This window comes from Trichosurus vulpecula, chromosome 6, assembly GCF_011100635.1.
Source record: "Trichosurus vulpecula isolate mTriVul1 chromosome 6, mTriVul1.pri, whole genome shotgun sequence".
Taxonomy (NCBI): domain Eukaryota; kingdom Metazoa; phylum Chordata; class Mammalia; order Diprotodontia; family Phalangeridae; genus Trichosurus; species Trichosurus vulpecula.
In genome coordinates this window covers 119,315,994-119,342,959 of record NC_050578.1, presented here as the reverse complement: position 1 = coordinate 119,342,959, position 26,966 = coordinate 119,315,994, and the positions used below count along the sequence as shown (strand labels likewise).

Below are 26,966 nucleotides of genomic sequence, written 5' to 3'. Positions count from 1 at the left end.
TGTGTGCCTTGTCTTAGGTGCTTGCCTGCTCCTCCACCCTAGGGCTCAGGATTTCCTGCTAGTTTGCCAAAGTGGGGCTTGCTGCTGGCTTGCTGGAATGCCTCCTGTCCTGCACTGGTCTCTTTCAGCCACAGCAAGAGGGACCTTTTCCATTAATCCCCCTACCCTGCCAAGCCAAAAGACTGCTGTACCCCATCTTTCTGTTGGCCCCACTATTCCAGGATTTTTCCAGAGCAATATGCTCTGGGTTTTTCAAGGTCAGCAAGGGAGGGTGAGAGTGACTTACTGCTTGCTCCACCATCTTGGCTCCTGGAAGTTTAAATCACAAGAGACGTTTATTAAACACATATGACATACAAGTTTCTGTGCTAGTGGTAGGACTACAGAGAAATAGCCCTTGCCCTCATGGCCCTTGCACTCTGTAGGGGAGGAGATAGGATGTGTACAGATAAATATACACAAACTGTATGCAAAGTGATTTCTAATTCAGCGATTCTTAACCTGGCATGCACGAATTTAAAAAAAATGTTGATACCTGTATTTTGCCATAATTGATTTCCTTTTAAATCTTACTGACTTTATTTTATGCACTTAGACAGTCTTCTGGGAAGGGATCCACATGTTTCTGCTAAAGGGGCCAATGATTCAAAAAGTGTGAAAAAGTCCTATAGTAGGAGAGTGTGCTAATCCCAAGAAAAGGTGAGATAAGAAAGGAGTGCCCCGTGCAGCAGGTGGAACCTGAGTTGGCCTTTGAAGAATACTAGGAGTACTCACAACATAAATCTCTAATTATGCATAAAGCACAGCATGTAAACTAAGAGAGATGGGACTTATTTCCTGTTCTAAGGAGTTCACAATCTAATTGCTTTAACAAGTACTACCTGAGAGGCAAGAGAGCAAACTTGGCTCCTGCAGCTTTAAAACACAGAACAGAAAGTGTAGAAAAGACCGATGCAATTACCTGACTGAATGATTTTGTGCACATTTTTCAAACATAGGCACCTTTATCAAGTACAACAGAACTACAGAAAGCTTTTTTTCGCCTTTGAGAAAAGCACTCTGAGACAGCCCGTGTTGGTTGTAGTGGGAAGTCATAAAGAGAACAGAAACCTACTATCTTAGTTTTGGCCCTGGGGCATGCAATCTTTTTTTTTTTTAATCGAATGTAAGAAACAGATTTTCTTCTCCTTGTTGCAGCAAGAAGGGCTATTTTTAGATTGTACTAGGCGTCACAAAACATAGGTACCACACACCCTCCCCACTGACTTCAATACCTGTAAGACCTTACAATTGTATCCAGTCTTTCCACCAAGTGTGATTGAAATATTCTTGGAAAGTCACTACTTCTGAAAAATTCATGACGCTGTGGCCAGCCCTGTTATGATACTCTTTGAACTTAGTTATAGTAGTCCTTGGAGAATAGCCATATGCTCTATTGCCAGGTCCATACTCAGAGCTTTTCTACCCACCCATTTTCCTATCTTCCTATCTTCCTTCCTTCCTTCCTTCCTTCCTTCCTTCCTTCCTTCCTTCCTTCCTTCCTTCTCTTCCTTCCTTCCTTCTCTTCCTTCCTTCCTTCCTTCCTTCCTTCCTTTCTTCCTTCCTTCCTTCCTTCCTTCCTTCCTTCCTTCCTTCCTTCCCTCTTCTGTCCTTCCTTTCTTCCTTCCTTCCTTCCTTCCTTCCTTCCTTCCTTCCTTCCTTCCCTCTTCTGTCCTTCCTTTCTTCCTTCCTTCCTTCCTTTCTTCCTTCCTTCCTTCCTTCTTTCCTCCTGTCCTTCCTTCCTTCCTTTGTTCCTTTCTTCCTTCCTTCCTTCCTTCCTTACTTCCCTCTTCTGTCCTTCCTTCCTTCTTTCCTTTCTTCCTCTCTTCCTTCCTTTCTTTCTTCTTTCCTTCCTTCCTTCCTTCCCTCTTCTGTCCTTCCTTCTTTCCTTCCCTCTTCTGTCCTTCCTTCCTTCCTTCCTTCCTTCCTTCCTTCCTTCCTTCCTTTCTTCCTTCCTTCTTTCCTTCCTTTCTTCCTTTCTTCCTTCCTTCTTTCCTTCCTTTCTTCCTTTCTTCCTTCCCTCTTCTGTCCTTCCTTCCTTTCGTCCTTCCTTCCTTCCCTCTTCTGTCCTTCCTTCCTTCCTTCCTTCCTTCCTTCCTTCCTTCCTTTCTTTCTTTCTTCCTTCCTTCCTTCCTTCCTTCCTTCCTTCCTCAAATTTCTTACTTTTTATTGACCAAGAACAATTTTTATATAATGTAACTTCATAAGCCTCAATACTCCTATGAGTGAGGTAAATAAACAATACTACACGTTTAAATACATGGGAAGATAGCAGTATGTGTAAATAAATAGAATTCTCCAATTTCAACCCCCAAATCATAATATATTTAACTTTACCAACAATAATCTTTAAAGGGTTATTATGTTATTTAATTCTGTTCTCTGGTCTATTCACACTCGCAGATGCAGGATTGCTTTTTAAAAAAAAATCTGGTCCCTTCTTCCAAATAATGTCCCTTAGTTCTGACTATCAATGCAGACTTCCAAATGGATCAAATAAAGACATTATGCTGTGAACTAACACTCTGCTTGGTAATTTATTTGAAAATTGCAGCAAAAACACCCAAACAAACAAACTTGAAATTGGCTTATAAATGGTGGTTTAATTGATCATTTTCAGTGAAGGCGAACCACAGTGCCATGAAGAAAAGGAAAGACGCTTTCAGTTTGAATGTACAGAGTTCCACAAATATAGGATGATGCTAACTTCTGAAAATACTAGGTTTTATGCATACCCCAGTGGTAAACAATAACCTTAATAAGATGACTAAGTTTCTTTGTAGATCATTATATCACATTTTAATTTAAAAATCCATAAACAAACAGTTAAGAACATTAAATGTGGTCTTATGGGAAATTTTTAATCATATATTAGTCTATTCTCAAATCAAAATGCTTTGTCTCCTAGTTAATAAAAGACACTTCATTTCTCTAACAAAGTAATGAAAACTCAGCTAGTGCAAGCACACTTAAACCCGTTCAACTGCTGGGCTGAAAAAAATACTTTGGTTGATTCTTTAGAAGGATTTCTTTTTCTCTAAATCAATATTGATATCAATAAGCAGTTCAGATAATTTTTGCAGCTACAATGCAATAGGTGTATGACAAAAGACTTCACAAGAACCAAAATATGTAGCAATGGACATGTTTGGGGATTCACTAGATTCTACGTATCCAGCAGTAATTATACTCCTAAAATGCTAGGTAAAATGAACCTATGGGATGAACTGGCTTTTAAATGTTCATTTTTTCCCTTTTTCAACAAAAACTGTTTACTTGAGTCTACCAAGAAAATACAGAATATAAGACTGTAAGTAACTACTAGTTTTGTTTAGGGTGAGAGTATAGTAATCTTTAAGGCCACAGCATGTACTGCTCACTGCTGCTTGCACTCAGCTAGGTTTGGATGTTTCTTTGGATCATATTCTGGATCATTTTCCTCATCAGTTTCTTCTTTTCCTTTCTCATCATCATCCTCTTCACCTTCTTCATCATAATTGTCATCATCATCATTTTCAGTAGATTCTCCTGTGGAGTATAATACTGATCTTGGGAATATACACTCACATAAAAAGTGACCAATTTTGGAGTCTGCAGCAAGGATAGCTTCCATATCATCATCAAGGTCTCCACTCTCAGGAACTTCAGGAAAAGAAAATGTTGAAGAAAGAGTCATTGGAAACTCTTTTTATCACAGTTTAAATGATCTCAATGTCCCGTGTATTTCTGTTTCTTCTTACTAGTTTTCAAAGTGACATTTTTCCTCTCTTTTCAATCTACCTGACACCCCATGCAACTCGTAATTTCTGGTCCATCGAAGTTGAAGCAATCAGAATCATCTAGCTCTGACCCAGGGTGGAGAACCTGTGGCCGCATGGCAGTATGTGGCCCTGTAAGTCCTCAAGTGTGGCCCTTTGAATGAATCCAACCTTCACAGAACAAATCCCCTTAATAAAAGGATTTGTTCTGTAAAACTTGGACCCAGTCAAAAGGCTGCATCCAAGGACCTATAAGGCTTGTGGCCTCACCACCCCTGTTCTGAACTCATACAATTTGTCTTTAACAACACCTCATCTGTGAAATATTCATCGAGTTCAAAGAGAAATTCTAATGTAAATTTCATAGGTTGGCCAGCATCCGAAAACTTCACTTTATTATCTTTCAAGTGCTTCGGAATAAATTCATAATGTTCCTAAACCACAGCACTGAGCAAATTAACATTAAAAAAAGTTGGCCCGACATTCAGAACTTTCTTTAGTGTCCATCTTCTTTTTCTTCATCTTTTTCTCCTCTTCAAGCTTAGTTTTCAACTTCACTTCTTAAATCTCTTCATCATCATCTGTTTCCATTCACATTCTTCCTTTGTAGGTTCATAAATTGCATTAATGATTTCACTCCTTTTATCAAAAAGTAGTTGGTAAAGAATAGCATGCTTTCTTTCAAGAGTATGAACTTCCTCATAAAACTTAGCTCCTATCTGTGCACATTTCACCTGAACGTTTTTGAGGGCACTCACACATCACTTAACTACTTTTGGCAGTCTTTCAGTGTGTCCAATAGATGTTCCCAATAAACCATCCAATCTTCTGCAAAAAAAAAAAATTCTTTTTAAAAAGCAAGAATATACTGCAAGACATACTAAGATTAGGCCATAGCAACAATAGACCAATAAACTCATACAAATGGGTCAAACGTTCAAAAGAATTAAAATTGTAAAGGATCTGCATCATCTGAACAGTCCCTGACAATTTTTGCTGTTTGCATCTTCACCAGTTTCTTCTTAAACATCTTCCATGTCTTGTTGTTCAAGATCAGTTGATTTGTTATCAATGTCCACCATGTTGTAAGACCTCTGAATACAGGAAATCCTGGGCAGCATGGTGGTGGAGGTGGTGGTGGGAGGAGTGAACGTAACTTTCAAATATTCAAGATTACCTATGTGTACCTGGATAAAAACTCAGACCAACTAGGTGATCAGTAAATATAGTGAAACATTTATTCAGGGTAGAATTACAATCAAGAACAACACACCATATTACTTATACAGGATGTTTGGGGAGGGAGGAGATAAGGGATTCTTATAAGGTTTAGTCATGGGAACCAGAAGGAGAGGGAGTATAGCTGGAATACGTATAATAACCAAACTGCAGGAGGGAATGTTGCTGAGATGTCTTTGTGATATCCCTGTCCAGGAACAGGGGCATTTAGAAACTACTGAGGTATATAGGTGTCTTCTTGGGGGCAGTTAGAAAATGCTGGTCAGAAAAGAGGTTCAGGGATTAACCTTTGCAGGGGTTGTGTTAGAAACTAATAGTCAAAACAGGGTAGGGGCCAAGAGATTGCCAAGGGTTGACACTTAAGTCCATTACAGAGCCCAGTGATATAAACTGTATTTTCTTGAATTAAATGGCAGTTCTTGACTCAGGCAGTGCTTCATTTTTAGTTTGCTTCCCCAGAAGCACCTAACATAGTTTCTTGCATATGTTATGCGTTTAATGGCTATTTTCAACTGAATTTAAAAGGATTAAACTTTTTTCCCCTTTTTTAAAAATATTGTAATGAGTATAAATGGGCAAAACTTCTATGGAAATGGCAGCTAGGAGGTGTAGTAGACAGAGCACCAGACCAGAGTAGAAAACATGAGTTTGAGTCCTGCCGCTTACTAGTTTTGTGACCCAGCAAATCATTTATTCCCTTTAAGCCTCATTTTCCCAATTTATAAATTGGGACTATTAATAGCACCTTCCTACAGGGATGTGAGGAGGATCAAATAAGAAAATATATGTAAAATGCTTTGTAAACCTTAAGAACTACCTAAATATGAGCTATTATCATTCATCTTACTATACAGTAGAAAGAGTATGTGGCTTAGAATCAAAAAAATCTATAGGATGAATTAGAAACTTTTCTATTTAGTGTTTGGAGCCTTTCACAATCTGGCTTCAGTCTGCCTTTCCAGGATTATTACACATGAATTTCCTTCATGTAGTCTCTTTCCAGCAAAACTTTTTTTTTAACATTCCTCGTGTACAGTCATCCAGATAATCTATTTCTCATCTACTTAACTTTGCCCAAGCTGGACCTTAAACCTGAAATTCATTCATTTCTCACTTCTACCTCTGAAAATCCCTGGCTCCCTTTACAATCGAGCTTAAATGCTGGGTCTTATGGGAGGTCTTTAAGATTCCTGGCGGTTAGCAATATCTGTACCCAAATCACTTTGTATTTACATATATGAATTTGTTGTTTGCCCCTAAAACATAAGCCTCTTGAGGGTGGAAGTTATTTCTTTTAATTTTGTAACTCCAGGACTTATCATATATTGCGGGTATTTAATAAATATTTATTGGTTGTTTAAAATTAATGGCTTTTTGGATTAAAACATAAAAGATATTAACATTACAAAAAAATCTGCCCAAGGAAAGACACATAAGACACATTTTTTCAGAGTTCCGAGGTCATGTAAGAGAGTGAGAAATTTTAAGGGACTATAAAACTCAAGGCCATGCAACCTTCTAAAAAAATCTGTTGATGTGTCAAATATTTTAACATACATTCTTTTGGTGGGGAGATTATTTTAATTTTAACACAATAAATTGAGCACATTATGATCACAAGTTATTGTTTTGACTGAACTGCAGACCTTGCCTTTATAGGTCAGATGCCAAATTCATGTTTGTAGAGCTCCCTGACATTTTCTGAGTTCCTTTCTTTTGCCTCCTCTTAAGAAGGTGAAAAGTCATTTTACCCCTGTGGGAACAACTGGCTCTCCTTCACAAGACAATGATTTGTTAACTGAAAACAATTTGGGAAGTAATATAAAATAATACTTTTGAGGGAACAGGTAGTATAAGGGCATCTATTGATTGGAGTAATAGTTGGGTGCTATACCCTATGCAGAAATAAAAATCAAAGGTCGCATAAATGAATTCCCTTACATTTTTTAAAATAAACGGAGTATGTTAAGGTTTCTTCGCCTTACGCTCCCTTTTGCATTATTTGAGAGAATCATCATTTCTCAATATCTGCCAAGGACAAAAGGACTGAAAAGCATGGAAAACCCTGTTCCCAACTTGATCACTGCTGGTCTTTCTTTGACAGAATGACTGGCATCAGGTGTGCATCTGTCCTAAATCTGTGCTATGAAACAGACTTGAGTGGAAAATTTTTTTTCTCCTGTCATTTCTAGGTAAGTTTCTTTCTTCTTTTTTTAATCAATGGATAGTGAATGTGACTCAGATCCCCAAATTCCCTATAGTCTTTTTGAGGTTTATAAATTTGAAACTGGAAACAGGACAGGAACAGCCTCATTTTAAATAAATCCTATTAATTTGTGCTTCTAGGGTGGCATCCCAGCCAAGTAGCTTAAGCTAATTAAAGCTGACATCAGAAGGAAGATTTCAGTTAATCTATAAAGTTTCTCTAAGAGTTTATTCTTTACAACTTCCTTTGTAACAATATTGCCCTCTACCTGCTAATAACAGAGAAAAAGGCAAGGGTGCCTACCATTTAGCCTGTAACTGCCCTAAAAATGGGATGATGCATTAGTATCCCGAAAAAATAAATTGCCTCCACGGGCATCTTAATTATGAACAGGAAGTGCCATCATTATGGCTATGCGGACAAATCAGAGCTTTAGGTTCCCAATTCTGTCTGTGTAGTTCATTGTTTTTTCATATGAATGGGAGCTACCAATTTGCGTCAGGCACTATTTTTATTTTTTCTAAGTATTTATGATTTTCTGTCTTCCTAAGTCTCAGGGGTATATATATATATATATATATATATATATATATATATATATATATATATATATATATATATGTTTTTTTAAATGTTAATGAGAACTCCCAATTAAAAGTCAAGTTGGCTTAGATGAACTCACAGCATCGAGTCTAAAAATAAGATTTATACCTTGATCAAAAATTTCAAGCTAAATATGGACATAGACATCATTTAGTTCAAACCCTTCATTTTATACATGAAGAAATTAATGTCCATGGAGATTAAGTGACAAGGTGAGTGGCAGAGGAGCCATCATTTGGAATCTAGGTCCTCTGATTCCAAAACCAATATTCTTTTCAGGGTGTCACCTTGGTATCACCCTTTCCCCTGGTAAAATGATCTGAGAAGCTCTACCGTGTCAGAAATGGAAATGAATAAAATAGAATTATAGTCAGATCCCTAAGTATAATGAGGTTCTGAGACTTTGACTGAGGATGTCAAATTTAGAGCCCATAGATAACACCTGCAGTCCTACAGCAACCTAGAAAGTAACAAGAGCACTTAGCAATTAGTTAGCAATAATTTTTAATTAAAATGGGTAGTTACCAGATGATGGGTTTGAGTGAACTACTTTGACTCCCCAGCCTTGCTTCTTTCATGTGTTGCAGCATCATGCCAGGCATCCAAACTCAGTTGTGGGTTGATTGCCTTGGGCCTGCTTTGTGCTCCTTGCCCAGGGCATAAAAATACCTGGCTAAAGCTCTGATTATGGTGGTTGTTTTTGAAGAAGGAATCAAGACAAGTAATTTGCATAATATTAAGCATCCCAGAATATTATTTTTAATGATGAGTACATGTATCCTCACAGTTTTATCACATTTGTCTTTTTTATGATCATGTCCTGTCTATGAATGGGTGGTTTTTATTCATAAGTAACACAGCAGCTCTATTTGAGCATCATTCTCGATTTCCTAGTGTTGCAGGTCAGTCAGAGTTCTTGAGTAGAGATTGTGAAACTAAATGATATACTAAGATTTTGCTTTTTCCCTAACACGTGTTGTCAGAATGATTTAACATTGAGTTAGAACCCAGAGTAATGGAGAGGTATGCTTTAACACTTAGAATCTAGTTTTGTATATTCCGTTTTTGTACTTCTGGCCCTTTCCCTATAGGATGACTCATAATAGCTGGAACTGCAATGACATTGATTTCTGGCAAAGAATGAAAGGGCAAATCACCTGCAATAGTATGCTACAAAATCTTTCTTTGTAGGCAAAAGCTTGAGTTAATCAACTGTGGCTGTGATGAACTCCACTAGACCAACTTTTGCTAAGGCCATCAATGATTTCTTTCTGGTTCTTTCTTTGTCCCCATCTTTCTTCACACTAAGTTCAGTCTCGGATTCTTTGTACCTTACTACTTATTGCCTTAGGGAATTTATTCCTTCTCAGTGTGGAGATAGCTATCAAATCTAATTGTAATGTGATTTGTTATGCAAGACGCTGTGCTAGATCCTATGAGAACAAGACAAAATGAAAAATAATCCTTGCCCTCAAAAAGGTTATATTCTGCTGAGAAAATAAAACTTGTAAATAAATACCCAAATGGTTTCCATAGAGTATTATTGCCAGTGATTTTTTCATTCTTTGAATATTTCGTTATTTGCCAGGAGTCGTATTGACATAATGACAGTTGAATATCCATTCTCCATCTGAAATTCGTTAGCTGGACCTTCTTATTTTCCTTTCAGAATAGGCATTTCTGACCTGCTTTCCTGTGTTAACAGCAGAAGCCCCATTCCTTTTCTCCCCAGCCCTGTAGATTAGAGTGATTTTCAACTCCTGTCTCCTTTTCTCTCAGCAGATAAGAAAGTACAATATCCTACCAAGTTCCTTTCTCCCCCCAACCACTATACTCACAGGTACACATGGTTTGTCATTTTTAGTCCCTTTCTTCCATTTCCATAGTTCCCGTCCTAGACCAGAATCTCTTCAGGTCGTATCTAGAAGCCAGCCTTTCTTTCTCGGCCAATCCATTTGTTTCTGTCTTATTCGATGCCACATAAAACTGCTAAAGAGCCAACCTCAAACACTGTTTTAGCAAATGACCACTATTCCACAATAATAATAATTGATATTGATATTTTATCCAATTATGCTTGCTGATTTTAATTATGGGGCAAAACTTTTGATTAAGTAGAAGAAAACAGGGTATTAAAAATCTTTTACATCCAGATTTTTTTCTTATCCATACATCAGACTCATTCAGGATTCCAGATAATAATGTCCCTCTGTTAATAAACATCAGATGAGCACTTAATGCTCCCTCTCGGTGTTGGTAGACCCCTTGGCCTCTGTTCTCTGAGCCCAGCAGAGGAAGCCCCATCCAAAAACTTAACATGTCTGTTTACAAGATCCAGGCACGAGAGATCTTCGCCTCTCCTGGAAACCCCACTGTCGAAGTTGATCTCTACACTGAAAAAGGTAAATTCTGAGCTGCTGTGCCCACTGGGGCTTCTAGGAAGCCCTGGAGCTCTGAGACAATGCTAAGACCCGCTACATGGGGAAAGGTGTCTCAAAAGCAATTAAGTACATTAATAAAACTATTGCCCTGACCTTGGTTAGCAAGAAACTGAATGTTGTGGAGTAGGAGAAGATCTACAAATTGATAATAGAGATGGACGGCACTGAGAATAAATCTAAATTTGGTGCACATGCCATATTGGAAGTGTCTCTGGCTATTTGTAAGGCTGGAGCTGCTGAGAAAGGTGTCTGCCTGTACCGCCATATTGCTGACCTTGCAGGCAATGATGAAATCATCCTGCTAGTTCCAGCCTTCAGTGTGATCAGTGGTGGCTCCCATACTGGTAACAAGCTGGCCATTCAGGAGTTCATGATCCTCCCTGTTGGAGCAGCAAACTTTAAGGAGGCCATGTGCATTGAAGCTAAGATCTACCACAACCTGAAGAGCTTGATTAAGCAGAAATATGGACAGTACACCACCAACATAAGGATGAGGGTGCCTTTGCTTCTAACATCCTGGAGAATAAAGAAGCTCTGGACCTGCTAAAGAATGCTCTTGGTAAGGCTCACTATACTGATAAGGTCATAATTGGCACGGATGTTGCTGTCTTAGAATTTTTTCCAATCTGGGAAATATGACTTGGACTTCAAGTCTCCTGATGATTCCAGCAGATACATCTCCTCTTCTGACCTTGGGGAACTCTACAAGGGCTTCATCGAGGACTATCCAGTGGTGTTCATTGAAGATCCCTTTGACCAGGATGATTGGGAAGCTTGGAAGAATTTTACTGCTACTGCTGGCATCGAGGCAGTAGGGGATGATCTCACAGTGAGCAATCACAAGTGCATTGGAAAGACTGTGAACTAGAAAGCCTGCAACTGCCTCCTACTCGAAGTGAACCAGATTAGCTCTGTGACTGAATCTCTGCAGGCATGCAAGCTGGCCCATTCCAATGGGCAGGGAGTAATGGTTTCCCATTTTTCTGGGGAGACTGAAGATACCTTCATTGCAGACCTGGTGGTAGGCCTCTGCACTGGGCAGATCAAGACTGTTGCCCCCTGCCAATCTGTGCATCTGGCCAAGTATAACCAGGTTCTCAGCAGCAAGGCTAAATTTACTGGAAGGAACTTCAGCAACAAGTCAGTTCTGTGGTCAGGAGGCCTAAGAGCCCACAAGTGCCATTCACCTCTTTAGAAGTTTGCTCCTGTCCTAAGAATGGGCAGCACCAAGTACTAGACCAGTTTTGTTTTGGGGGCAGAGGCCTCTGCTGCTTAACTTCCCTCTTCCTTTCACCTTTATGTGATATTCTCACTGCTTCATTAGAACTGTCTTACACCCCAGAGACCACTTGATCATCTGGCTATCTGTTGGAAGACCCTTATCATTTTGTGACTGGATTAAAATCACCTGTTCTCACCCCCAACACTGGTGTTGATGTGTGGAGCCATGTCCTTGTGTTGCAGCCCCAATGAGCCCACAGGCCAAATGCTTAGTGGCTCCTATGTGCAGAATAAAAGTATTTAGTAACCCACAAAAAAAACATCAAATGAGGCATGAAACATAGATATAAGCTTTCCAAGGGCATGAGAACTCCTGAAATGGAGGAGTTTCCATGCAAAAATCATCAAAGGAAGAGTCATGCCCTGTGGATGGTAAAGTCTTCCAGATGCTCCTGTTTGTGGATAACATTATGCCAATTGCATCGAGCTCAAGGATATCACAAAAGTCTTGGAAGAGATCTATACCTACACAAAGGAATTGGGTCTGTCCATCTGTGGAAGAAATACCAAGTGGATAAAAAATGTCTGTTGCCTGGATTTTAACATGCACTTGAACAGACACCCTGTAGAACTTATGCATAGATAGATGGATGGATGTGATAGATAAGAAGGTAGATATAGAGATGATACAAAGCTACAAATATATAGCAGTAAATATCATATTAGTGCAGAATAAACTGGGCTTAGAGTTTAAAAGGAGAAAGGGAGCAGATTAGGTTGCTTTAAGTAACTGGGAACACTCTTTTACTGATTAAGCTTCCCATGAAAACAAAGACCTATCAATACTCATATTTTATTGGTGTTTCTATATGAACATGTGGAATAACACTGACAAAGAACTAAAGATAAACTTTACACAAAGTAGAGGTGCATGGATGGTGAGAACAGGCTGCAACATGTGACCAAAAAAGAAACCTGGGGGAAAAATGGGAATAAGGGATATCATCAAGGAATTATATGATGAGAAGATGACCTGGGAATACAGGATGGCAGGTGAAAATTCAGAATTCTCTACTTCTGCCCTCTCCATGTCAAAAGAAATCAAGCAAGGCCTCCCATGTGTTGGAATTGGGACTTTTGGGTGATTTTTGCCCTGATGGTGAATTTTTGGAAGAATATGGATAGTATTCACATAATATGGGTAATCACAGATAGGTTAGCATCATCATTGGAAGAAACTTCAAAATCTGTGGGATCACAGAACCATGTCAGTATTTGATAATTTAAATCGTATGTTAAGATCTCAGAGGCACTATTGCTTTATTCTATTTGCTAAGCAAAAAAAGTCTGATAGGTCAGTTCCAAGTGACATCATTTCCCATTTACTACTTAGAGACAGTGTGGCAATAGGTGTAAGACAGAGAGGAGAGCAGATCTTCAAGCTAGAAAGGCCTTGTTCAAGTTTTTCATCTGATGTATTATGCAACTTTAAGAAAGTTACTTAGCTCTCAATGTACTAGGGAAATCTCTGACATTGCAAGTTGAAGAAAAGGGGCCCACCTGAATTGGTAGTAAGGGTTTTCTCATTTTTCTGTTCCTAATACTAATGAAATCAAAGTGTCCAGTCATTTTACAGCTTAGGAGATTAAGGATCGTAACATGACCATGTATAGTCCAGTAACTTTATAGGTGCTAGCTTATAGTCCATAACTGTCTGTATTCTCCCCTAAGTAGTGGCAGTGAAATCACTAGCAGAAGGCATGATTAGTTTTGTGACTAATTGTAGGCTGCCAGACTGCCATCTAAAGTTTTCACCAACTGTACCATGCCACCAACCATGTATTTATGTGACTATTTTCATGTAGCCCCAACAATATTATTTCCTATTTCCATTCTATTTTTAGTCATTTTTGTAGATATAAGATAGTATCTTAAGGTTATCTTGCTTTACATCTTTCTGATTTTTATGAAATTTCATCAGCTTTTCATTTGGTTTTTAACTATTACTACATTTCTTTAAAAAAAAAAGAAAATCCTAGAATTCAGACTCCTCACTGTTCAGGGTGGCCTTTCCCATTATTCAAATTGTTGCTATTTTATTGTACTCTGTTAAAGCAAATATGGCTTCAGGTAAAAGACATAAAAATTATCAATGGATGGACTTTAGTATTACAAAAAATGGTACCACTTTTTCATAGTAATATCATTTTATGACAGAGTACTGTCATTACATAGCAGAGAAGAAAAAAAGAATGGTTTCCTGTAGGCTATTTTTCCATCTCTTTTCTTTTGCTTGTGCCTTGTAACACTGGGAAAAAGTCTATATCCAAGATTTATACTTTTATGTTTAATCTTAAGCATGACTACTATTTGTAATCCTCCAATGACAGTTGACAGTTTGTTTTTACTCAAGGGAAGCTCTTCGGTTTCTTCCACAGTAAGTCACGTCTTTTTAAAGCTTTGTGAAGAGTCTGTAAAATATAACCTTAAATACGGCAATTAAATGAAAAGATTCTAATTTAATAGGTTTAGTCTTTGCCAAATATACAATATATAAATAATTTTGAATGGGGTTGCAGCATTCATAAGCTAGATTCATATTGCTTCATTTTGATAGTGTATATCTTTATATCAAGGATATCTTCCTTTTGAAAGGTAGATGGTATTTGAGCCTGTGATTTCATCAGTGTAGGGGAACTCCTTTTGTAGAAATTCCTTCTCTCATGCAGGTTGACAAATCTATCTGTGATTTATAATCTTAGTTTCCTGAAGCAATAAGAAAGTAAGTGGAGCTTAATTCTCCTTTATTCATTCAATCAATATAATTACCATGTGGAGAGGACTGTGCAAGGTGGTGGGAGACTTATTGAATTTGGATAAGACATGAGCCCTGCTTTTATATATAGTGTAGCCTATTGAGGACAAAATGTTAACACATAGTTATAATATTATATGATGCATACATTAAAGAGTTGCAGAGAAAAATTTTATGTGAGGTCTAAAAGAAAAATTTCTTCTCCCTTCCTTTATTTCCATTGGCATTGGGAGAGTGAAACTTCATGATGGAAGCAGAATTTGGCTTTCTAAATTCAACTAGGAAAGGGAGGGTTTGTGCTGTTGATTATACATCTGTGTTAGCTGGTTGGTTGGTTGGTTGGTTGTTCTTGTCCTTTGCTCTTGAAGAGGACCAAAATGACATCACTGTGCTAGAGTCAAGTTTCAGTGTGTCCAACTGTGACTGATTAGACCAATATGAGCTCAGAATGCTCTACCACAGGTCAGGCACAAATAGTCTATGTGAACATTTGTGGTGGATGTTCTAAATCTGCGCATCCTGCGTTTCCTTTGAGCTGTCTCAATTCTGCTTTGCTCATAGAGCAAAGATATTCTGAATGAAGTTGTAAATGTGCCTTAACCTCAGAAGAGCTAGAAAAGTTAAATTTGGAAATGATTTGGAAGGATGCAGTTATTAAAGATTTGGAGTGAATGAGATAAGTTAGGAATGGTAAAATAAAGAAAGTAGAGAAAAAAAGAAAGCCAGCCTAGATAGATTTTTGAGAAAATAATCACATTAAGGGGGTGGAGAGGAAGCATAAGAAGTGTAGGAGATAGAACAGAAGTAATTAAAGAGAGAGTAGGACAAGATGTCTCCTAAGTCAAGAAAAGAGAGATTAGTGTATAGAGTGGGTGTTTGATGCCGCCATATGCTCCAGGAAGATTAAGGAGGAAGACTGATAAAAAGGTCATTGCATTTGGCAATATGGAGATCTTTGGTGACTTTTGAGGAAGTATGTTTATTAGCAAGGTGGTATCTGAAAGTCACATGAAAGAATTTATTAGTGCATGAGTAATGCGGAAGTGTAATTTAGGCATTTTATGTATACATATTTTCCAAGAAGTTTAGCAGTTCAGGAATGGAGTCATGGGATAGAAGAAGCTAAAGGAACAAGGTATTTAGGATCAGGGAAACCAATATTTTTCAGTAGTTGGAAAAGAAGTAGTGGAGAGAGAGGATTGAAAATGCATGAGAGAAAGAAAAGATGACTGCTGGAGCAAAGTCATGGGGTTGATAGGAAAGAATGGGACACCAGTGGACACCAACTTTGTGATTCCATGAGTAGCAATGCCTCTCTTGTGACCCAATGGAATAAAAAGAGAGTGCGTGCTGATGCTGGAGAGCTTCAAAGATAGGAGTAGGGAAACTGGGAATTTAAAATCAGATGGTCTCAGTGTTGTAAAAATTGGAATCAGTTTGGTTGGGGCCAAAAATAGGGCAGGGAGGTTTAGAATAGTTACTGAGTCGAAAGAGTGGTATTGTCAGGTAATAGCAAGGGCCCTGCTGACATTATGTAACATGAATGAGTTAACACATGTAATGTATTTTGTAAACCTCAAAGTTCTATGTAAATACTAGCTATCATCATCATCCTCTTAAACTGTTAATAATATTTAACTATTGAAATGGGACAATGATGATCAAAACAATTACAACAATAATAATAATAAAGTAGGGAATGAAATCAGCTCCATTTTAGGATTTTTCCCCAGCAGAGCACAACAGGAATAGATAAATTGAAAATAGAGGCTTAAATGAAGAATAAAGACAGGAATGAGAGCAAACCAAAGGGGACAGCAAAGAAATATTAAAAATGGCAGCTGGGTACAGAGGTAAGTAACCAGAAAGTGTGATAGGAGCATGTGTATGGATCAATAGATCAGAAGACATGATAAGGGCAAATTAAAGGTATAGAAGGAGTGTGAAACATAGAAGGATAAGAGGTGAGAAAAGAATGGAATCTTAAAGTTTTGTATAAAAAGTTTTGAAAGAGTTCCTATGGGGAATGAGCTAAGGAGTCAAGAAGAATCAAGTAAAAGAAATATTGATTAGTAACAGGGAATCAGTTGAGCTTAAATAATATGAATTTGTAGTGGGTGAAGTCATTTCCATGACTTCCTATGGAAAAATGCTGGTATCTTTGGAATTGGAGTAATGTAAGTCAGGTGAAAATGAGTTACAAAGTTGTAACCAAGTAAGCTCCTTGAGAGTGGCACATGGCTCTGATTTTTGTTTCTGTGTCCCCAGCACTGAAAGCCATTTTTTCCACATAGCAAATTGTACTTGGAGATGGAGCAGCCGGGTGGCATAGTTGATAGAGTGCTGGGCCTAGGATCAGGAAGACTCATCTTCCTGAGTTAATATCTGGCCACAAATACTTGCTGAGTGATCCTGGGCAAGTCACTGAACCTTCTTTGCCTCAGTTTCCTCCTATGTAAAATGTTCTGTAGAAGGAAATGACAAAGTGCTTCAGTATCTTTGCCAAGAAAACCCTAAATGGGGTCATGAAGAGTCAAATGAGACTGAAAAAACAACTGGACAGCAACAGCAGCAACAACAACAGACTTGGAGAGGAGGTCTTTGAGAAATTATGTGGCAAGTCTGAATATTGAAGTTGCTGAGCATGATGGCAGGGAAGGAGTGAAGAACTGGTAGAGAATATTAAACACAATACTAAAATAATTGAGAAGGTTGGGAGTGCGACAGCAACAAAGATGGCAATAGTATGATAAAACTGAATTTCATTTACTGCAAAGAGGGAAGTTGACTGTAGGTTTAATTCTTTTTCTTATTATCTTATAGAAACCCTCCTGTCACCAGACCAGTTTGTCCTCCTTTTAGGGGTACTTGGACTATTTCTGCATTTTTACCAAGAGGACCATAGGTTCCAAGAATTAGAGCTAGAAGAAACTTCATCTTGTCCAGTGACCTCAGAGGTTAAAATTAGAACAGGAAAGATTCTGCACAACTTCCACTAAGCTATCCTTGGACTTAAACACTCTTGTATAGGTTTATCTGGTTCACTCTATCCCTTAAGCAAGTCTTTTGGGCTCTATTTCTATCAGTAATACACTTCTGAGAAAGACTTACAACTGATACATCAGTTTGTTCAGAAGATGTTAAGGAGATGACTTAGTTTATATTAAAATAATTTTTATTACCCTGATCAAAATACACGTCTACACTAAAAGTCAAGACTTCTAGATGAAAGAACTGGTCATATAAAATATATGACAAAATATAAAGCTCAGTAATCCGTTTGCTCATCCTTTCTTCCTTCTCTGTTCCTTCCTTCCTTTCCTTTTCTTTTCTTCTCCATCTTTCTCCCTCTGTTCTCATCACAGAATCTGAAGCTTGGAAGGGACCTTAGCAGCTTTCTAGTTCAACCCTTTCCCCCATTCCCCTACTCTATTCTCACCTCCATCTCTTAGCAGTTAGCACAGTGCCTGGCACTTAGTAGGCACCATCTAAATATGTATTTCCTTCCATTTTCACTTCCCTTCCATCTTATCCCCTTCCCCAATCTCTTTCCATCCTATCTCATAAATATTTGTTGAGTGTCTACCGTGTTTTAAAGACAGCTTACTGTTAAATTATCATTTGAGTCACTATTTTCAAATTTGTTTCTGGTAAATGTAATTCTTCGGGTAAACTGCCAAGCCTATTTTATTGATGTTGGCATAGACTTAGAGGTGGGCTTCCCATATGCCATTGCATATGTTTTGGTATAGGTACTACTATCTACAAGGCTTCTGAAGGTTAATTCTTACTGCTGGGAAAACACCTTGATTTCCATTCACTTTCAATAGGGTTTTTTTCAGATAAACACCTACAGGCAGATTGCAGCCTGCAGGCACCAATATGCTTTGGAGAATATCAGTTTGGCTATGCAAGTTCAGGCTATTCTAAGCTAATGCTGCAATGTGTCCATTAATTACAATCCAGGTCAGGAAAAAAGTATTTGACTTGGTTTGGAATTCTTCCAGCCCCATTGCCTCATCCTGTTCTCCTCTCTCACCTTCTTGTGAAGGAAAAGAAATAGTACATTCTCTAAACATATGGAGCAATTTGCTTAAGAAACATTATAATTCATCTTTATGTTAAAAGTCAGTTGAAAAATAAAATTGTCAATGTATAGTTGTATCAATGTTATAATACAACCTAAGAATTGGAATAATTTGAAAGGAAAAAAAAAACCTTTGTAACTATTCCTTTAACACACATTCAGACTTATTATAAAGATAGGAAAGACATATATTTAATGGTGCGTTGACATGTTGCATCATGTGCAATAAATAGATTGTAGAAATATTATTAAAATGAACAAATTTTGTCCTTTCTAGCACAGTTTCCCTGGGGTCAGTACCCTGTGTCGTCATTCTTTGCATTCAAACTGATGAGAAGGAATAAAATATAGAGTAGAGGAAGCCTGGAGGTTTCATTCCTATGTAAATGATGATGGTCTGTGCAATTTTTCCCAAGATTTTCTTGCAGAAGCTATTAGAGATTTTTAATTTAAAACTTCAGCTCATTGATAGCTCATTTGCGCTAAACATTAGTTACCGTTCCCATCAAAGACTTAACCTTAGAACTTAGCTTTGGTTGAACATCTCCAGTGCCATTACCCCTTTTTTTTTCATTCTTCTCACGTAGATTTAATCTTGCCCTAAAACATGAACCTTTTTTATTTATTCTAGCACCAGAACTTTCTTCCCTTTGGAAATTGAAAACAGCTTGGATTTTTATTTGAAAAGCCTTGCTCAGAAAAGTAAGCTGCATGTATCGAGAATCCTAGCAATTTAATTTATCCTTAGATGTTTAAAACTTCTTCTAGCAACCTCTTCAATGAGTGTCTGGAAAACAGTCAGACAAGTCTTTTTTAAAAAAAAATAGCACTTTTTGGTTTATGAAGTAGGATTTTTAAAAGTCTCTTTGAGATATATTTTCCATTTTACAGTTGAAAAACTGAGGCTTAGATAACTTGAATCACTTGCAGAAAGACTGAATGATTTGCCCATAATCTCATAGCTTATAAGAAGTGAAATAAGGCCTGAAAGTTGGGTCATTTAGTACCAAGGCCACTGTTCCTTCCTTTTAGACCAGGAATTTCCAACCTTTTCTTGTCACACACTCCCTTTGGATTTCAAGAAAAAAGGTCTCCAACGGACTACTGGAAATTTGAAACTGGATGTTCCATTAACATCTAAAATTCAACATTGTCCAAAACTGAACTCAGTATCTGCCCCCCACCCCAAACCTCCCAAACCTTCCACTCCTCCAAATTTCTCCATTATCATAGAGGATGCTACCATACTCCCGATCACAAAGGCTTGTAAATTAGGTGTCATCCTGGACTCCCCACTCTCATACCCCATAACCAATCTCTCACCAATTTCACCTTCCCCAGATCTCTTGCATATGCTCTCTTCTCTTCTCTGACACTGCTACCAGCCTGGTGTAGACCCTCATCACCTCATGCCTGGGCTATTGGGCTTTTCACCCCAAGTCTCTGCCCACTCCAGTTTCTCTTCCATTTAGCTATCAAACTAATTTCCCTAAAACATGTCTCTGATAATGGCAACACCACCCCACCCTATTAAAAACCAACAGATAAACAAAAATCTCCAGTGGGTCCGTGTGATCTCCCAAGTCAAATATAAAATCCTCTTTTTGGCATTCAAAGCTTTCATAACCTCACTACTTCCTACCTTTCTAGTTTTCTTACACCTCTCTCCCTCCCATAAACTCCATAAACTAGGGATCCCGTATTCTTCACACAAGACACTCCATCTCTCTCTTCTGATCATTTTCACTGAGTGTCTCCCATACTTGGAATTTTCTCCCTACTCAACTCCGCTTTCTTGCTTCCCTGCCTTCCTTCAAGTACCAGCTAAGATCCCATATTCTTCTCGTAGCCTTTCTTGTAACACTCAGGCCTTCACTCTCTTCATCATCCTCAGTTTATCATATAAATACATTTGTGCATAAGCATAGTTGTTTGCATATTGCTTCTTCCTTAGACTGTGAGCTCCTTGAAACCAGGAACAGTCTTTTTCCATTCTTTCTATCTCCAGTGTTTAGCACAGTGCCTGTTACACAACAAGTGCTTAATAAATGCATAGCAGCAGCACATGAGACAAAAATAAAGATATTATATTTCATAAAGAAAATACTATTTGGCAATAATACATAAATAATGAAGATAATTGATCAAAATAATAAAAACATAACTTTTTTCTCACATTACTCTAGTTGTGAGATATTCCAGTAGTTACCAAATATTCCCCATAACCCCTTGACAAGCTTCATGTATATCAATATGGGAACTCTTGAACTAGACCCAGTGTCTTATAAGTAATTTTTATACAACAACCATAGATCCTTTTCAGTTTTGTAAGGCACGAGCAAAATCACCTGCCCTTTTGGACTCCAGCTTAAGTGACATTCCCTTGAAAAGTATCATAGAATGTTTGACCTGAGAATGAATTTAGAGTTTCTCTAGCACTCATTTTATAAATGAGGAAACGGACAGAAGGTTACTGATTTCCTCAAGATCACCCAGCCAGCAGAACTGATACTTGAACTTGGGTATTCTGACTTAAATCTAGCATACTTTTTACTACATCATGACAGTGATGGGGCAAACCCTCTTCTGCGTACTTGAAAGCAACAACAGGATTAAAAATACCCTGACACCTATCAAACAGCCCCAGGTAAAACAGGACCAGATAACCTGAATTCACCTCCCCATAAAACTAGGAATATACCTTGCTTTGAAATTACTTAAGTATTCATAGAAATGTTTTGTGTCCCGTCTTCCTTCTGCCTCTAAGGAGGCATGCCTTCACTTAATATTAGGTCCATGCTATATGTTTGAAACTTAAGTCTCTCATGCTGATTTAGAACAAGCAAAGGGGAACTCAATTCCTTGTTCATAGAAGCCCTCATCAGCCTCAATTCCCATATTGCAGTTTCCCATGAGGGGCTTAGTTGGTTGGTGAGCTTTGAGCAATGTACACACATCATCACAGTTCCGGTTCTTTAAAATCTTGACAGAAAAAAACCATTCAGTTCAGAAATTTTTTTGGTAGCTAAACCAGCAGCTTCTATACAGAAAGGAAAGGTTTTTCTAAAGCTCAATATGTAAAATATTCTTTTACATGCGGTACATTTAGTAAAGACTGGGATTTCTGTGGTAATGGATACAATTTCATTTTGCATCTAGGTAATGGTACAAGAAAGAAAAGCCACTTATGTTCAAAGCAGCACGTTTCCTCTAATATTCATGGAAAATATATATTTTCCTCATTGTCTATTATTGTTTGTTCCAGAAACAATAATACCTAGAACTATAGACTTGTAGGGAAGTATAATTTGTGGCACTAAAGGGAAATGTTGTGGATGTATGGCAGAAAATATTATTTTAAATGCTTATGCAGCTATTGTTCAATTAAGAGATACTAGAGCTCTGAAAGAAATTGTGTCTCCTTAATTACTAAAACGTGATTGAAACCATATGATGTGTTATGTTCAATTCACCCTATTCTTTATTTTGAATTAGAAAGCGGAGCGACTCTCCTCTTTGGATGGAGGCCTAACCCCCAAACAGTCAGATCACTTTCTCATGTAGTTCTGGGAGCAACCCAGCTCTGTCTTTCCATCTTTCTTCTAAGCAAATATAAAGAAGGGCAATGGGAAAGTAATATATTTGTACATTTCGGGGCATGAACACATCACAAGTCACACTCAGTCTCTTTTCCTTCCCTATGCTTGAACTGTCCATTGATCCACAGAATGCACTAGAAACCTTTTTCCAATTAATTTTTAGTGACAACCATGTAGTACGCAAGCTGTTCATTTTTTAGCTGTTGCAATGCAAATTCATTTTGAATCAACACAACAATGAAATATGGCAACCAATAAAGTTAATTTTTCCTTGGTCTGTATCAGTGGAAGGATATGATAACTCTGTTGTGCTCTTTCCTGGCCATATTATATTTGGAATATCGTGTTATGGATCCCACATTTTAGGAAAGACATTGATAGGCTGAATCCTATTCGTAGGAAAACAACCAAAGTGATAAAGGCCCTGAAGTTCATGATGTAGGAACTTTTGAAGTTTTTGAAATGCAAATTTGTTGAAGGAACTAAGAATCCTCAATATAAGAGGAAAATTAGGGGAAGGAAAGAAATGAGCATTTATTAAGTGCTTACTATGCTAAGCAATTTGGAAATATCTCATTTGATACTCACAACAACACCATGAGATAGGTACTTTTATTATAGCCATTTAACAATTGAGGAAACTCAGGCAGACAGAAGTTAACTGACTTACAGAGAGTAACACAACCAGTAAGTGTCTGAGGTCAGATTTGAACTCAGATGTGCCTGACAGCAGGACTAAGTGCTCTATCTACTGAGCCATTTAGCTCCCTTTGAAGAAATATTTGGCAATGATAGTACAGACAGATAATGAGGTAAACCTGAATCTGACAGGAGAGGGTTGTATTACCTTTAGGATAGGTAAAAGCTTCTTAATCACCTCAAAGTTCTTTCAGAAACAAAAGCTCATTTTTAAAATATATTTTTGCTTATTTCATTATTTTCCAATTATATGTAGAAACAGTCTAACATTCATTTTTTAAAAAATTTTGAGTTCCAAATTCTCTCTGCCCCTCATGCTCCTCACCCCTCCTTGAAAAGACAATTTGATATAATTATATGTGTGAACTAATGTAAAAACATATTCCCTTATTAGCCATATTGAAAAAGAAAGTGGACTGAAAAGGGAGAAAAATAAAGTTTAAAAAAATATGCATCATTCTGCATTCAGGGTTCATCAGTTCTCTCACTAAAGGTGCATAGCATTTTTCATCATGGATCCTTTGGAATTGTCTGAGATTATTGTCTTGATCTGAGTAACTATGTCTTTCACAGTTAATTATCCTTACAATATTGCAGTTAATATGTATGATGTTCTCCTGGTTCTGCTCATTTCACTTTGCGTATATTCATAGAATTCTTCCCAATTTTTAAAAAAATTCCTATTTGTCATTTATTATAGTTCAATAGTATTTCTTTTGCAATCATATATCACAACTTGTTCAGCCAATCCCAAATTGATGGGTAAACCCTTTATTTCCAATTCTTTGCCACCACAAAAAGATCTGCTGTAAATATTTTTATGGTAGCTGCTAAATTTGTGTGATCCTGACTGTGGCTCCATGTTATTTAAATGTTTTTGTTCCTGGTTTCTTGAAGTATTTTCTTTCTGAACTGTGAGCTCTAGAATCTGGCTATAATATTTCTGTTAGTTTTCATTTTTGAATCTCTTTTAGCTGGTGATTGGTGCATTCTTTCAATTTCTATTTTATCCTCCAGTTCTAGGATATTAAGGCAGCTTTTCTTGATAATTCCTTGAAATGTGCTGTGTAGGTTCTTTCTTTGATCACATCTTTCACATAGTCTAATAAATTTTTAAATTATCTCTCTCTGATCTGTTTCTCAGGTTAATTGCTTTTCTGATGCAATATTTCACTTTTTCATCTATTATCTTTTTATTCTTTTGACTTTGTTTTATTGTCTCTTAATGGCTCATGGAGTTATTATTTTCCAGTTGCCCATTCTAATTTTTAAGAGATTATCTTCTTTAGTGGGCTTTTGTACATCTTTTTCCATTAGTTCCATTCTGCTTTTTAAGAAGTCATTTTCATCAGTTACTTTTTGTTCCTCATTTTCGATTGGGCCTATTCTGTTTCAAATGTAATGTTTTCTTCAGTATTTGTTATGCCTCCTTTACCAAGTTGTTAATTTTCTTTTCATAATTTATTCCTGTACTTTCATTTCTTTGCTCAATTTTCCCTTTGTCACTTTTATTTGATTTTGAAAATTATTTTTAGCTCTTTCAGGAATTCTTGTTAGGCTTGTGCCCAAAACGCATTTTTCTTTGTGGCTGTTTGTAGCTGTTTTTTGACTTCATTGTCTTCTTCTGAGTTTGTGTCTTGATCAGCCCTGTCACCATAGTAGCTTTTTATGATCAGGTTTGTTTTTTTGGTGTTGTTTGCTCATCTTTCCATGATATTTCTTGATTTTTAACTTTATGTTAAAGTTGTGCTCTATTCCTGTGGGATAAGGGGAAGGGTTAGAGAGGCACTATGTCAAGCTTTAGGCTTTTTTGCACTGATGTTTGCAGAGCTAGTTCTGGGGAGTTGGAAGTTTTCAGTGCCTCCAGTGTGGTGTGATCTAGGGAGAAGTTTGGTCACTGCTGTCCTAGTGTGCACTCTGATCCTTATCCAAGAAGGGCCCCTAATCCTTTGGGATTACAATTGATACTGCCTCCTTGGAACCCATGCTCTCTTAGAACCGGAAGTGATACTGTTTCTTGTGACCCAAAGTGATACTGCTCTTCTCATTCTCTCTTGACCAAATGTGCTCCTCTCCATCCTTGAACTATGACCCAGAAATGAGTATAGGCAATGGGGTTGCCAAACTACTTCCAGTTCTTTTTTTAAAATTTGTTTTATTTTTAATTTATGGAATAAAACAAACATCTCCATATTATAGTATAATAAAAAGGATGATTGCAAGTGAAACTACAAATCTATTATGTACAACTTGTTTTTCCTATTAAGTATATAATGAAGTTATCATGTAAATTTTTTTTCTTCCTTCTCCACCCCTCTCCCTAGATATGGCTATCATTAGACACACAGATAGATAGATATAGATAGATAGATAGATAGATAGATAGATAGATAGATAGATATGTAAAATTATTCTATACAAACATTTATCAGTTCTTTCTCTGGATGCCAATAGCATCTTTCTTTATGTGTGCTTTATAGTTAATTTGGGTATTTATAATAGTCAAAATAACTTATTTGCTCTTAAAAATCATTTCTGTTATTGTATTTGACAAGTTAACTTGAGATTTTTGTGTAAGAATTTGTCATTTGGTAAAAAAAATTGGGAAAACTGGAAAGCAGTATGGCAGAAACTGGGCATAGACCAATATCCTATAGCATCTAGTTCTGCATCCATTTCTAGCACAGGAGTCGCCCATTTTGTCTTTCTGACCAGCTGCCAGGACCCCTTCCTTGTCTTGAAAGCTCCCAAAGCTGCTGCTGCTTCTGTTCCCACCATCTAGTCTCTCCTCAGTGTTCATACATATGGCCTCCAGGTCAGACTCCATGCCTGTGTCACAGATCTCTATTTTTGATGTCATAAGTGTCTTGGGCTAGAAGAATGTTTCACTCTGATGCTTTGTTGACTCTGTCACACTAGAATTCAATCTGAGCCATTATTTTAAAGTTGTTTATAGAGTAATGTTGGAAGAGCTCAACTCAGTGCTTTCTCTATTCTGCCGCATTGATTCCACTTACTGGAAGTTAAGGATCATCTTTTTAATACTAGTAGTCTACTATCGTTACTGTATGGTAGTGAGACATGGAATATGTCTGCTGTTCAGTTGTTTCAGTCATGTCCAACTCTTTGTGACCTCATTTTGGGTATTCTAGGCAAAAATACTGGAATGGTTTTCCATTTCCTTCTCCAGCTCATTTGACACTGCACTACCACGCTGCCCCTGACTACAAGTGAATATTACATATTTTGCCAACAAATTCCAATTACACAGTAACAATACATGGAATTTTCCCAGAGACTTTGAGCCCATGATTACGTTGAGGTTTAAACTCTGCCCACCCAGGGCCAAAAACTGTTTCTGTTTCATGATGTGTTGTGGTGGAACTGTCTCGGAAAATTCAGTCAGACCACCTCTAATCCAAGTATAGGCATTTATTGAAATTGACACCTTTCATGAAGCATTCTAAGTTGCAAGAAGAATCAGCAACTTCAGAGAAAGCCAAATGAATTTTTATCGGGTAAAGATGCTGATTACACAATCAGAATTTACATAGAATATGGAAATATGATTAATATTAAAAATACAGGAGGAATTTCTTAAGGGAGTAGGTAATGGAGGAGGGATCCCTATCTATGGTTCCATGGTTTAACATTCTGCTCATGTTGCCCTCCAATTGGCTAGCTATTGTGGTTCTGTCTGGTCAAGACAGATAGTTAGGTATTGTGGTCCTATCTGGGGCTAGATGGATGATATGATTGTGATTGAATACAAGAACACACCTGTTCAAATATGTGGGAATGAGTCTGTGGGCAGTAGCTAGGTAGAGGCAGCAGCTGGGCTCCCATCATATGGTCACACCTGATGTTTCTACGGCGACTAAGAGTTCAGGGACACACCTGTTGTTCTAGTGAGCAGTGAGGCATATATGAAGAAGTTAGGACATTGGCGGGGGAGGGCTAGGTAGGTACAGTGGGTTGTAATGAAATTAGAATATTGGAGCCAGGGGCAGCTCTATTTGGACTACATCAGTTACATATACATTTTATAAGAACCGTTTATATTTTAGCAAAGAACTGGAAACCAAATAAATGCCCATCAGTCGGAGAATGACTTAACACATTGTAGAAGATGAACATAGTAAGAAATCACCAAAAATAAGATTGCATAGAAACAGACTAAGACCTACATCAACTGATGCAGAGTAACATATGTAAGATCTGTAAAGCAATATACATGGTGACTGTAACAGCATAAACAA

At 37.5% G+C, this 26,966-nt stretch overlaps 2 pseudogenes; one reads left to right on the top strand and one right to left on the bottom strand.

The window, feature by feature from the left end:
- Nucleotides 1-3,415: 3,415 nt before the first annotated feature.
- Nucleotides 3,416-4,879, bottom strand: LOC118855541 (annotated as a pseudogene).
- Nucleotides 4,880-10,162: 5,283 nt separating this feature from the next.
- LOC118854726 lies at nucleotides 10,163-11,481 on the top strand (annotated as a pseudogene).
- The last annotated feature ends 15,485 nt before the right edge of the window (nucleotides 11,482-26,966 follow it).